The following is a 12,416-nucleotide window of genomic DNA, read 5'->3' on the forward strand; positions in this document are numbered from 1 at the left end:
TATAATCTACAAAATTTTAGTAACCACTCATAAGCACTTTGGGAAATATAATAGGAAAAAACCGATATTTTGGTTTTCGATATTCTTTTGAAATTAAACATCATATAAATCATAAGAATATAATGTACAAAATTATAAACCAAGTGTAGTAAAAAAGTGGTTGTGGCTGTAGGAGAATTTTAATAAAACCATTTCTTAAAAATTTGAAAAATGAAAGGCCTTGACACTTCACAAGACGTTTAGCTCTGACAAGCAATTTAAGAGGTAATTAAATATACATTATCTTTAAGCTAATAAAATATTTTTTTGAAAAAAAAACAATAGTTAAACAATATCTAGGAAATGCGAACATTGATACGGATTTAAGCAGTTTAAAATCATCAAAATCAACTAGTATTTATCAGTAATAGACTGATTTTGTACTAATCTTTAAAAAAATAAAGGAAAAAATTTAACCTCGTTATTGTTTTTTGGAAAACGAAAATAACTCGAAATTAAAACGAAAATTTTCTTTAAAAATTGCATCTTAATTGAAAAAATATCTAACGACAATAACTAAAAATGGACATTAAACTATTTACCTGTGATATAACAAGCTAAATTTTCTCAAAAACCCCTTTAAAAACTTTTATACAAATCTATTTGTTTACTGCAGCAAAAAAATAATAATATTTTTGTTTTTTTTTTCTAATGTCTTATATTAGATATACCTTCTCTAAAAATTAATTAAATCATTTAAAAAACAATTTTTTGAGCGCAACCATTCCAGGAAATTTGCCTATCAAGGGACAGGTAGCAGTGGATCATTGCTCGAATCACAACAATCCTACCACACTACGATCACATCACAATGCAAATGTTGATACAGACTTCTTAAAAAAAAAATCAAATAGGTACTAACATATTTTTACAAAGCATTTCCTAGTAAAAGTTCAAATTATTTTGTTATTAAAATCAACTGAAGTAATTTTTACTATTGTTATCATTATCACAGTCATAACAAACACCTAAATAACATATCATTATCATTACCATCGCATAACTATAAAACAATTTCTTGAAAAAAATTCTTAAGCTAATTTCTATCGATGTTATGTTCTTCGCATAAACTGCAATATTTAATTTTTTAATTAGTTTATTCAACACCTGTCCCAGTCTGGCATATTTGCATTTTTCAACCTCTTCATAAACTTTGAGACTTGAATTTGTAATCATAATCTTTTCACTTCAACTATCCACCAACACTTTCTAACTACAATCAAATCCGCTTAAATGAAAATTTCAATTAACTGAAAAATTTAAAAACGTCATATTCACTTCAGTTGACATACAATTTTTTTTTACTTGTCAAATTTAACTAATTTCAACATTTTTTACAATTTGTTAATATTTCATTTGAGTTGGTAGAAATGCTTCAAATTACTTTTTTCATTTAACCGGAGTCGACTGTACCATGAAGCACCTTGCACTTTTTAAAATACACTTCATCGATTTCCACTACAACCACTTGAATTATTTAATAGTAACGAGAAATTCTTCCCATTCAACAAGAAACACCTTAAGTTTATCAATGAACTTCTAAACACTTTGAAAAAAAAAACAACAACAATCAAACCAGACGAATAAAAATTCAAAAAAAAAGAAGAAGAAAACAACAACTGCCGAACATATAAAAAAATACTATTCAAACACGTGGTTGTTGTCTTGGATGACTATTTGCCGCCACAAACATAGTTGGTAGTACTCGCTGTTGTCATGTGGTGCTTGCACTTCGTCAGGGTCTAAATATTTTTTTTTTTTTCAACTTAGCGACTAGAAGAGGTATTCGAATCGACTCGAGCACTTCTAAGAATTAATTTATCGAAACCCCTCTCCTCAGTAGAGAAACACAAGAAACACCGAAAAAAAAGTACGAAAATAGACCAAAACCAAAAGTCGCCATGTGGCGGGTAATTTTTTTTTGCTACAAGATAAAATCACAAACGAATTTCAAAAAAAAATTAATTTTAAGTGCAAAATAAATTCGCACTAATAAATCTTGATTTATTTTTGATTATTATTAATTTATATACCTTTTACACTCTTATCGAACACAAAAAAAGAATAAATTTAATTTTATTTAAATTTGATTATTCTTTTAGGTGAATGTTTAGACACAATGTTGCTAAGTTTATTAACCTCTTTTTTTTAAATTAAATTCTAACCAAAACCGGCTAGAATAAATTATAGTTTTATTTAAACTATAATTAAATTACTATTTAATTTTATTCTAAATATTAGAATACTGATTTTTTTTTTTTCAAATCTTAAAAAAAATTGTTAAACAAATGCCAAATTTGTTCTTTATTTTGGCAAACACTTGGCACGTTTTATATCACTTTTCTGATATTTGTTGCACAAAAAATATTCAAAAATTAAATATTATTTGATATAAAATACAAAACACCATAAAACGGTTATAAAAAATTTTAAATTATGTATTCCTTCGTTATATTTCTCTTTTTTCATATATAAAATTGACGGAAAACACTATTTTTAGGAAGTGATGTTGTAGCCGCCACGAAACCACGAATTCAACTGAATCTTTTACCAACGTTGCTTTGCCTTTTTCTATCATGAAATTGCTTGAAAGAAGTGTGATAGTTGCTACCGTCATACTTTTGTGACTTTTGAGGGTATTAAATGTATCTCATGATAGAATTGTGTTGTTTGTTATAATCAATTTTTAAAATAGGGTTGTCGTTGTGCTGATTTAATTAAGGGTTGAAAATAAATTTTTTTGTAATACACGAGTTTTGAAGAAAAAAATTAAGAGTTTTTCAGAAGTTAGAAAATGCGTGTGACATAGTTAAATTTCAGATATTTTTGCAAATACAAAGAATACGAATTTTATAATTTATATGAAATTCCTTCTTCTTGAATTCTTTATTGAACTCTATAGTTTATATTAGTTTATATAGTTTTAAGATATTTTAAATATCCCGAGTAAAAACGTATTTCGCCGCACTACCGCTGCTCGCACCACCTCTCTAACTCGAATTTCCTTGAATGTAATTCGAACCATGAAAGTTTGACTTGAAAGGAATTCATTAGATTAGACTGTATTTTCAACATAATAACAAAATTAGTTGAATCTTTCAAAACATGACAAGTCGAGTTCTTTCAAAAAGTGATTTTTTATTACATTATTGTGCTTATCGGGGATAACCACTGCTATTATACTAGCACGTGTCAACTTTATATGTTTTTGTACCTATTTACAGAGAATTTGCATTAACTGGTGGAACAGAATGATGTAGCTGTGGCCGTGTCTTCCCGACAAACAATTTTGGTTCTATGAAGCTCTATAGATGCAATATGGTTGCTTCTGTAAAGCATTATAGAAGCCACATTGTTAGTAGGGTTGTGGCGCTGTCAAAGTTAAAAAGTATGAAAGTGCGCCACATATTGGGCACGTTCAAAGAGCTAACATAAAGCTATCGGATAGCTTTTTGCTGTTGTAAACAATGTTAAAAATTAGGAAGGAAACGAACCATTTTCTGTCAAAAAATAATCTGAAGGTATCCGAAAATTTCTGGTATACCTCAGGTATCCGAGTGATCAGCTGATAGACATTTGGCCTTTTTTTAAATTTTATTACTTATCGGGTGATCATTCAGCTTGAAAATAAAAAAAAAGTGCAAGAAATAAAGTCAAAGCTATTGTGCAAGTACAATTCAACAATAAAAAAAATGTAATTTGCTCAAAAGAAATATTTTACATATTTTTTTAGTAGCTGCTTGGGCAAGCTATCTGGATAGCTCTTTGTTTAAAAAGATATTTCAGATACGGGTATCCCAAATAGCCTATTCGATAGGTGTCTCAACGTACCCATTCTGTTCATCTTTTCTACATTTTTAGCGATTTTATTTGACATCTTGTACCACCGCGTTTTTCTTTGCTAAAAGCGAATTTTCATTCTATTCAACCATTTAACACTGTTGAAAATTAACTGTCTATTCTCTTATATTATGTAAACATATTTCTTTTTTCTTTCTCTCATTAATACTTACATACTTGAATATTTAATTCAATTACATAATCTTTAACAATGCATACATAATGTCAATCCTATTAAAGCTCATACTTAAATCATTTTGATGTTCAGTTATTAGAAATATTACTTTATAACATTATCTTTTTTTCCTAATTAAAAATCTCGTTGAATTTAACTCGGTTGTTTTGTTTTCTCGGACATTTTCCTACAAACACTAATTCATTTAAAATTTTTATAAATCCCAGTTAAGAAAGTAGGAGTTTTCCTAAAGGTTAAAAAATGATAAATTAAATCATTTACCGTACAAGCGTAAAGAACGTTTAGACTAGAAAGAGGGACTAATTTTGCATCCGTTTACTTTGATGCTAATAGAATATACAAAAAAACGGAGATTCGGAGGGTTTTTAATTTCACCATCTTACGTTTTCGTACCTATTCTTAATTTCATCATCTTACGTTTTCGTTCAGCACAATCAAGAAAGAAAAAAGTTTATCACTTGGTTTTTATTTTGTCGCTGCAAAGCAATTAAAAATTTTCAAAGTTATTGAAAATTAGCTTAATGAGCTGCATTTATTCTTTTTGCAAACCTCGCTTTAAGAAAACTATGGTTTAAATCGTCATCTTTTTATGGAAAGTGGTATTAGGGATTGGATTAGGGAAAATCTTTCACTATAACTGCGAGATCAAATTTTTTGTTAATTGACGTAAATCCAAACTCATATATGTATATGTCATCCTTCATAATGAGTTGATATTTTCCATAGTACAAGTTGAAGTCTTTACGTCCCTTTCATGTCATCAAAAATTCTGGATGTCTATTACATCGGATTTAGACTAAGCTAGGGCTTCGGCAAGCTGTAAACGCACATTTCAACAACGTAGCCGTTAGATGCTTTTTTCTAAATTTGTTTGTCGTATCCGGGTTTTACTTTATAAAACACTTAAATTTAAAAAATGGCTTTAAAAACATTCTTAGAATTTTCTTGAAACGAAGCGGTTTAATTAGCAAAAACTGGATAAGTTTTATAAAAACCATTTATTTAGTTTTCAGGCAAAATCCTTACTCAAAACTTGTTGTCGGCGTCAAGCAAGTCAAAGATACAAAACTAGTGATTAAATTGAAAAACTCTATTTTCGAATAATACTGACTCGAATATACTATACCTAAAATTACGTTCAACTGGATTTTTTTAATTTTTTGTACTGCTCATCACCTCAGGAACGAACCTTTCAGAACTCAATCTTCGAAACTGTGTATGTGTATATCCAGAAAGCTCTTAAAAAAATTAAAGAAGAGACCTTTGAAATCCCTTACACCAGATAAGGAATCTTTCGGAGAATTGTAGGAAGCAGAACCTTCGTATCGAGACAGCTTCCTGGAGACGGACAGCTTAAGTAAGGCCTTTGAAAACCTTGAAAGGAAAAAATATATCTCCAATTATGTATATAATGTCAAAAAAGCTTTAAAAGTTCAAACTTTTTTTAATGGAACCCACTATGAACACTTCCCATTGGTAACCCTGTTTTTATGATTTTATTGACGGTTTTAAATTTTGTATATATCGAAGTTTGAATTTCTATTCGATGAAAACGTAAGATGCTAAATGAATTTTTATTGCAAGTAGTACTTGTGAGTCTTGTTAGTTGTGTTGTGTGATACTTTTCAATTTGAAATTGTATTGGTTTTCTGTTTGTCTGATTGTTATTCTATAGATTGGGGACTTGGGGCATTAATACAGTAAAATAAGGAGAAAAAAGGGGTAAATCTCGGAATGAATGTTAGTAGAAATTTTTTTTGCTCAATATCTTCCTTTTGCCATTCTATAACACATCTCAAAAGTCTAGAAAAATCTCATGTTCGCTTGTCGCGATTTCAAGGTCAAATCGCGAAATGGAGATTTTCAAAATTAGCAAAAATAGGCTATGGTATTATATACACATATGATACATGATTTCAAGGTATTTTTTAATGCTGATTCCAAAAAATCTAAAATCAAGACAATCTGACGTCTCTGGAAAAAGTTATACCTGTTTTTCATCTGTCAACTCATATTATTATAACAGTTGCAAACTTACTGCCGAAAAACCCTTAAAAGTTATGGTAGATGAAACAAATTTTGCATGAAGATTTTAGAATTCATCATTATTAAAAATCAAAACAATCCATTACAAAAAATATATACACCTACGAAATAATGGTATTTTTTGATGGAGCGGCAAATTTTAGGATATGCAATAAAGAAGATTCTTGTTCATCTAAGGAATAAGTGCTAATAGGCTAATTTTTTCATTTTAATCTTTGTTTGGATATTCTTTAACTACCCTCAAAAATCTAAAAAAATCTCATGTCCGCAAGTCCTAATTTTCTTGGTTTGAAAATAAGATGCAGATTTTAAAAAATTAATAAGAAAAGTTTAAATTTTTCTATGTATACCAACATAAGCGACATGATTTAAAGGTATTTTTTAACACTTATTGCAACAAAACTCACAAACAAGTTAACCTGACCATCCCTGAAAAGTAATGCACCTTATTCATGTTGATCTGACACAAATATCTGAAGTGTAGTTTTTCAATTTTTTTAAATCTGTACCTTATCTTCAAACTAAGAAAATTAGGACTTGCGGACATGAGATTTTTTTAGATTTTTGAGGGTAGTTAAAGAATATCCAAACAAAGATTAAAATGAGCCAATTAGCCTATTAGTTTTAATTCCTAAGATGAACAAGAATCTTCTTTAGTGCATATCCTAAAATTTGCCCCTCCATCAAAAAATACGATTATTTCGTAGGTATATATATTTTTTGTAATGGATTGTTTTGATTTTTAATTATGATGGATTCTAAAATCTTCATGCCAAATTTGGTTCATCTACCATAACTTTTAAGGGTTTTTCGGCAGTAAGTTTGCAACTGTTATAATAATATGAGTTGACAGATGAAAAACAGGTATAACTTTTTCCAGAGACGTCAGATTGTCTTGATTTTAGATTTTTTGGAATCAGCATTAAAAAATACCTTGAAATTATGTATCATATGTGTATATAATACCATAGCCTATTTTTGCTAATTTTGAAAATCTCCATTTCGCGATTTGACCTTGAAATCGCGACAAGCGGACATGAGATTTTTCTAGACTTTTGAGATATGTTATAGAATGGCAAAAGGAAGATATTGAGCAAAAAAAATGTCTACTAACATTCATTCCGAGGTTAAACCCTTATTTGACTGGATTACATAGTAATAATGTTGAGTGGAGTCTGCGTGTATTTATTTATACACATGGGGCTTGACTTGTGCATATTCATCACAGAGATACCGGTATAAACCGATTTTTGAGTGGGTTTGGATTGGAACTAGGTATTAAAGGCAACGCAACGCAACGTCAATAATAATATGACGGTCGTTGTGATTGTGAGTCATAATAATTTTCTGTGGTGTGGCACAATTTGTGGGTGTCGCTCTCTGTCAATTGAGTTTCCTTTTTTTGTCTTTGCTACAAAATAAATAAACTCAGTTTAAACAAAAAATATATATGAGAGTTATTAAAGTTTTTTATATTGCCCATTTTAGTAGATTTTGCAAGTTACATTAAAGATATATAAAACTGGAAACTGCATAAAGGAGGCACGATATCAATTTCATCAGCAAAAGCGAAAATATATACATTTTATTTGCATCATTAAATAAAAATTACATTGAGTTTAGTTTATACTCGTCAATGATTGAAGTTATTTATTTGTTTATCAGTTTATTTAATAGGTTTAAGAAAAAAAAGATCTAAAAATAGTTAGCAGGAAAGTACTTTGAATCTATTATTCAGATTTTTACAAAACAGCTGGTTTGCCAGACAAAGTCCATTTCCTGAACTTGACCATTACAGTATTGTTTTGTTTTTCAAATAAACATAATTGTATTTGTTTTCTTATCAAACTTTACGTCAAGTCTTAAATCCAAAAAAAAAACCTAGACAGTTTGAACATGGTTATTATAGTTTTTTTTATTTTTTTAATGAATCAAACCAGCTATAAGCGTGTTCTATAAAATAATCTTTAGTCGGTGTTGGCTGGCTTATCTATTACAGACAGCTTTGTGTGTGGATTACATTTTTTTTTAATATTTGCTGCGTAAAAATATTTTATCTTATCTTATATGCCATTTTACTAAATTGGCTTGACTTAAGATATTGGGATTAATTAAGAGATTACTTTACACCTAGGTGCGATGTCAATTAAAAGCACATGTTTTCTGTGAACTTATTTGTAGATTGGGGTAAGCTGTTGTCGTTATGGCTGGTTTAAAAATTTATATTCAAATAATACCAGACCTATAGTATATTACCTACGATATGAATATGATTAAATTTCAGCTGATAAATTTTGTATATGTTCTTTGCTATTATTATGGAGTTTGTTATCTCAAGTAGCACAAAAGTCTAAAATACACCAAAATATTTGGAGTATTTTTTGCACTTTCGTGATATACATTTTGAATATACAAAATATACCATTTTCTCGTATATAAAAAACACCACTGGTTAAAAAATTACACCAATTATGGTATATAAATAGCGCTAGTGGTATAAAAAATGATCTGGTTTTTGGTGATTATTATTTCTTTGAAATTGAAAAAATACACAATAAATCTATGGATAAAATACACCATTTAAATTATTCTGATTTATAATTTGAACCAAAGTTTATTTTTCTGCCTCAAACAGTTTGAAGTGAAAATTAATTCTTATTCACCATCACAATAATAAGAAACTAATGATTAAATATGAATTTGAGTGCCTAATTTAAGAACGTAACATATTTTGTCTAATGATTTTAGATACTACCCCGTCTAAAAATCGAGCGCCTAAAAAATTTCAATGAATTGATTTTTTTTTTTCGATTTAAAAAATCAGTTTTTCAAAAATTTTAATTTTTTTTCGTTTTACATTTTTTGAAGAGTTCTTTTATAATATAATACATATAAACGAATCGAAAAAACTAAGAATGCGGGGTTATTAGGTCCATTATAGTAAAATAATTAATCGCTGTCTTCATTTTTAAAAATTTTTTTAAATGGCGGCCATTGAAAAATATGGTGTCTCCCACTTATGCAGTCTGGTGAATTTTATGTCCACAGGGTGAACTTCCTACACCATAGAGAGTACAAAATATACCTTTTTGGTTGATTTCAGAATCGATTAATTTTATGCACCATTAATGGTATATTATAAAAACAACCGAGTATCGGTGTATTTTTTGCACAGAATCTTGAAAAAATGTTAAAATTTTGTACAAAAAAACACAGTGGTATAATTTTTATACCACTTAATTTGACAAATACACCATATTTTTTCAATTTTCTCAATTTACACCAAAATTAATGAATTTACACCAATTTATACACCAGTGTGCTACTTGAGATTGTATTTGTAAAGAGTTTAGATTAGCATAATATCATACATTTTAATCTTAGGTTTTTTGAGCAATCTAAGACAGTGTTTAAAATAATAAAACTATTTTTTATCCTAAAATTATTGCCTTTTTGACAGGGTTCTCTTGATTTCTCCCATTACCTACATATTTTACTGTCTCTTCGAAAAAACACCTTTCAACTAAATTTTTTTTTATGAAAACTCTTTGTTCCCACTTTATATCCCAAATTGAATGTTTTCAGCAGAGTCCATTAGGGTGGTCCATCATTTTTTTTTTTCACTCAAAAAAACACTTTTGACAATGATATTCTTATAGAGACTTTAGATTCTTGTTTCTTATCTCAAAAGTAACATAATTGCTGAATTTCAATAGGGTACCGCTATTATTACTCTAGTATTACACGCTTTTTCAAATATACTCATATTTTCTCTTCACCTAAAAAAAACACCCTTTCACATGAAAAAAATGTTTAGTTTCATTTTATTGGTGATTCCCATGGGAAAGACTACATTTTTAATAGATTTCGTACGGGTAACTTTTATACCTTTGATGTTATCGGACTTATCGCGGATTTCCATATTTAACAAAAAAAAAACACCCTTTCACCTAAAATATTTTTATAGACTACTTAGATTCTTGGTTTCTGTTATAAATGAAAGATTTGTACCAATTTTCATTGGTGTAACAATTTTGTCCCAGTTTTTGTGGTACTAATTCCAAATTTTATCATTTATTAAAAAAAAAACACCCTTTCACTCAAGATAATTTTGTAGATTCTGTTGATTCTAAGTTCTTAAAACAGACATACATAACTTTTTCACCAAGTTTAAAGAATTTAAAAAAAAACATCTTTCTCACACACAACTCAAGCCATCAAAAAAACACCCTTTCACCAAAAATATTTTTAAGAACTTTATGAATTCTTTGTCCCTACTTTATCTTAAACCTTTATCTCGAGTTTCATCAGTGGAGCATGTATTTCACATGGGTTTCGGTTATGTTTTAGCTGTTGTTGAAGTCAAAAAACAAGCACCCTTGTTTTTAATCGGCTATAACTTTTCTTAGAGCAATCGTATTGACTTTACTTTTATGTCATTTGATGCATAAAAAAATACCTTAATGTGTCATATGATGATTTTCTATAAACAATTTTGTTCACTTTATTTTTTACCTTCACCCACTCCCTCACTTGTCCGCGAAAAAACACCCTTCCACCCAACTTTTTTGTATAACAATTTTTTTTTTAAATGCTTATTTTACCTGTACTATAAGCAACTTCACTTTCTGACAAGCACAATTTAAAATCAGTACAAAGTACTATCTAAATTTTATTTTATTTTTATATTTTTGGCTTTCGCATTTTGTATATCTATCATCTATAGAAAATTAAATAAATCGATTTAAAATAAAATCGATACCTTCCCGTAAGAATATATTAAGCAACATTTCTAAAATTGTTCAGGAAACACAAAAAACAAAATTATTCTGTGAGGAAATGTATGGGCTGCACAATTGAAAAAACTCTTTTAGATGGTTTAAATCTAAAAACTGAGTATGCTAATAAATTTCTTGTTAACAAACAAATTTTGGATTTTTTTTTGCAAACATTGTATAGACAGCTTTTTTGAAAATTTTGTTTTTTTTTATAAACAATTTTATAGAAATTTAGCATGCTATTCTTAACAAATTATTATTTGACGTTCAAAATGAAAATTAAAAAAAAAAAATATTATCAACTCGTTTTCAAAAAATTGAAGTTTTTTTTTGATATTTCAATAATAAGGCTAATTACACGCTTTTACATAAAATGTTTCATTGAAATCGGGTAAGTCGTTTATGAAAGAGTTAAAAAAATCCAGAAAACTGTTCTATGGCCAGGTATCTACATTTAATAAATCCTCAACAAATTTTTTTATTTCAAAAGAAGAGCTTTGTTTGCCAAAGTACATGTATTTTTTAAAACAAAATCGTCAGAGCCTTTTCCATTTCAGTCATATATGTAATAAGTAAAGTAGGTACCGTTAATTTCATTCCCAAAAATAAATAAAATTTTGAGAAAATAAAAATACAATATTAGTCTAAAAAAAAATCGTTGGATTTGTACGCACTAATCAATGAACTTTTTTTTTATTTGTTCTTAATATCACTGTTTTGGGCATACAATGCAGCAAAAAGTAACTGGATTATGTAACCATATTTCATTTTTTCCCCATTGAGAATATTGACCATTTGAAAGTGGTCACCGGGGTGTATACGTAACTTTTTTTTTGTTAATTTTTGAATTAATGCAGAAAAGTTAAACCGGTTGAAATTAAAACATTACAAGTTAATTACAATAGATACCTACAAAATATGAATTAGGAGAAAAAAAGGGCTTTAGAGGCTTTAGGGCTTTAGCTTAGAAAAAAGTAAAACAAAAAATCAAATAAAATTAACTATTTCTGTATGTAGAGAGGGCTACAAAAACATTAAAATCTCATAAGAGAGAAATAATATTCAACTTAGTTCTTAAGAACTTAAAGGTACATAATTGAATTCTTCAATCAACCTACAAAAAAAAAAAATTACCAAAATTTATCATTTTATAATTTTATATTTGTTGTGATATATTTATTTACCGTACTATTATATTATGGCACTTGACGATATTTTTACATAAATTGTTAATAATAAGTAAGAATTCGAAAATTTAACCTTCATATATGTAATTGTCATGGAATTACACCTATCCAATTAATACCTTTATGACAAAAGAAATATCATGTTCCACTTACATTGTAACTGTATAACTGTAAGCACTTTACATTACGAATTAACCTGGCAGTGATTGTCCTTATTCTGACAATTTAAAATGTAAATAAACTAAATTAACATTCGAATGGCATTATTGATAATGAAAACAAATTTAAATATCCTTCAACGTAATAAACACTGTGCCCACTTGTGTTTTC

The 12,416-nt window shown here is 28.2% G+C and overlaps 1 protein-coding gene across 1 annotated transcript in view; it reads right to left on the minus strand.

Moving 5' to 3' along the window:
- Positions 1-2,573, minus strand: part of LOC129918163 (sialin) — a 42,393-nt gene extending 39,820 nt beyond the window's left edge. The window contains exon 1 of the mRNA XM_055998540.1: positions 2,073-2,573. The gene's annotated coding sequence lies outside the window, so the exon portion shown is untranslated. The remainder of the gene's footprint in view (positions 1-2,072) is intronic.
- Positions 2,574-12,416: the final 9,843 nt, after the last annotated feature.

The sequence above is a fragment of the Episyrphus balteatus genome, chromosome 1, assembly GCF_945859705.1.
Source record: "Episyrphus balteatus chromosome 1, idEpiBalt1.1, whole genome shotgun sequence".
NCBI classification, from domain to species: domain Eukaryota; kingdom Metazoa; phylum Arthropoda; class Insecta; order Diptera; family Syrphidae; genus Episyrphus; species Episyrphus balteatus.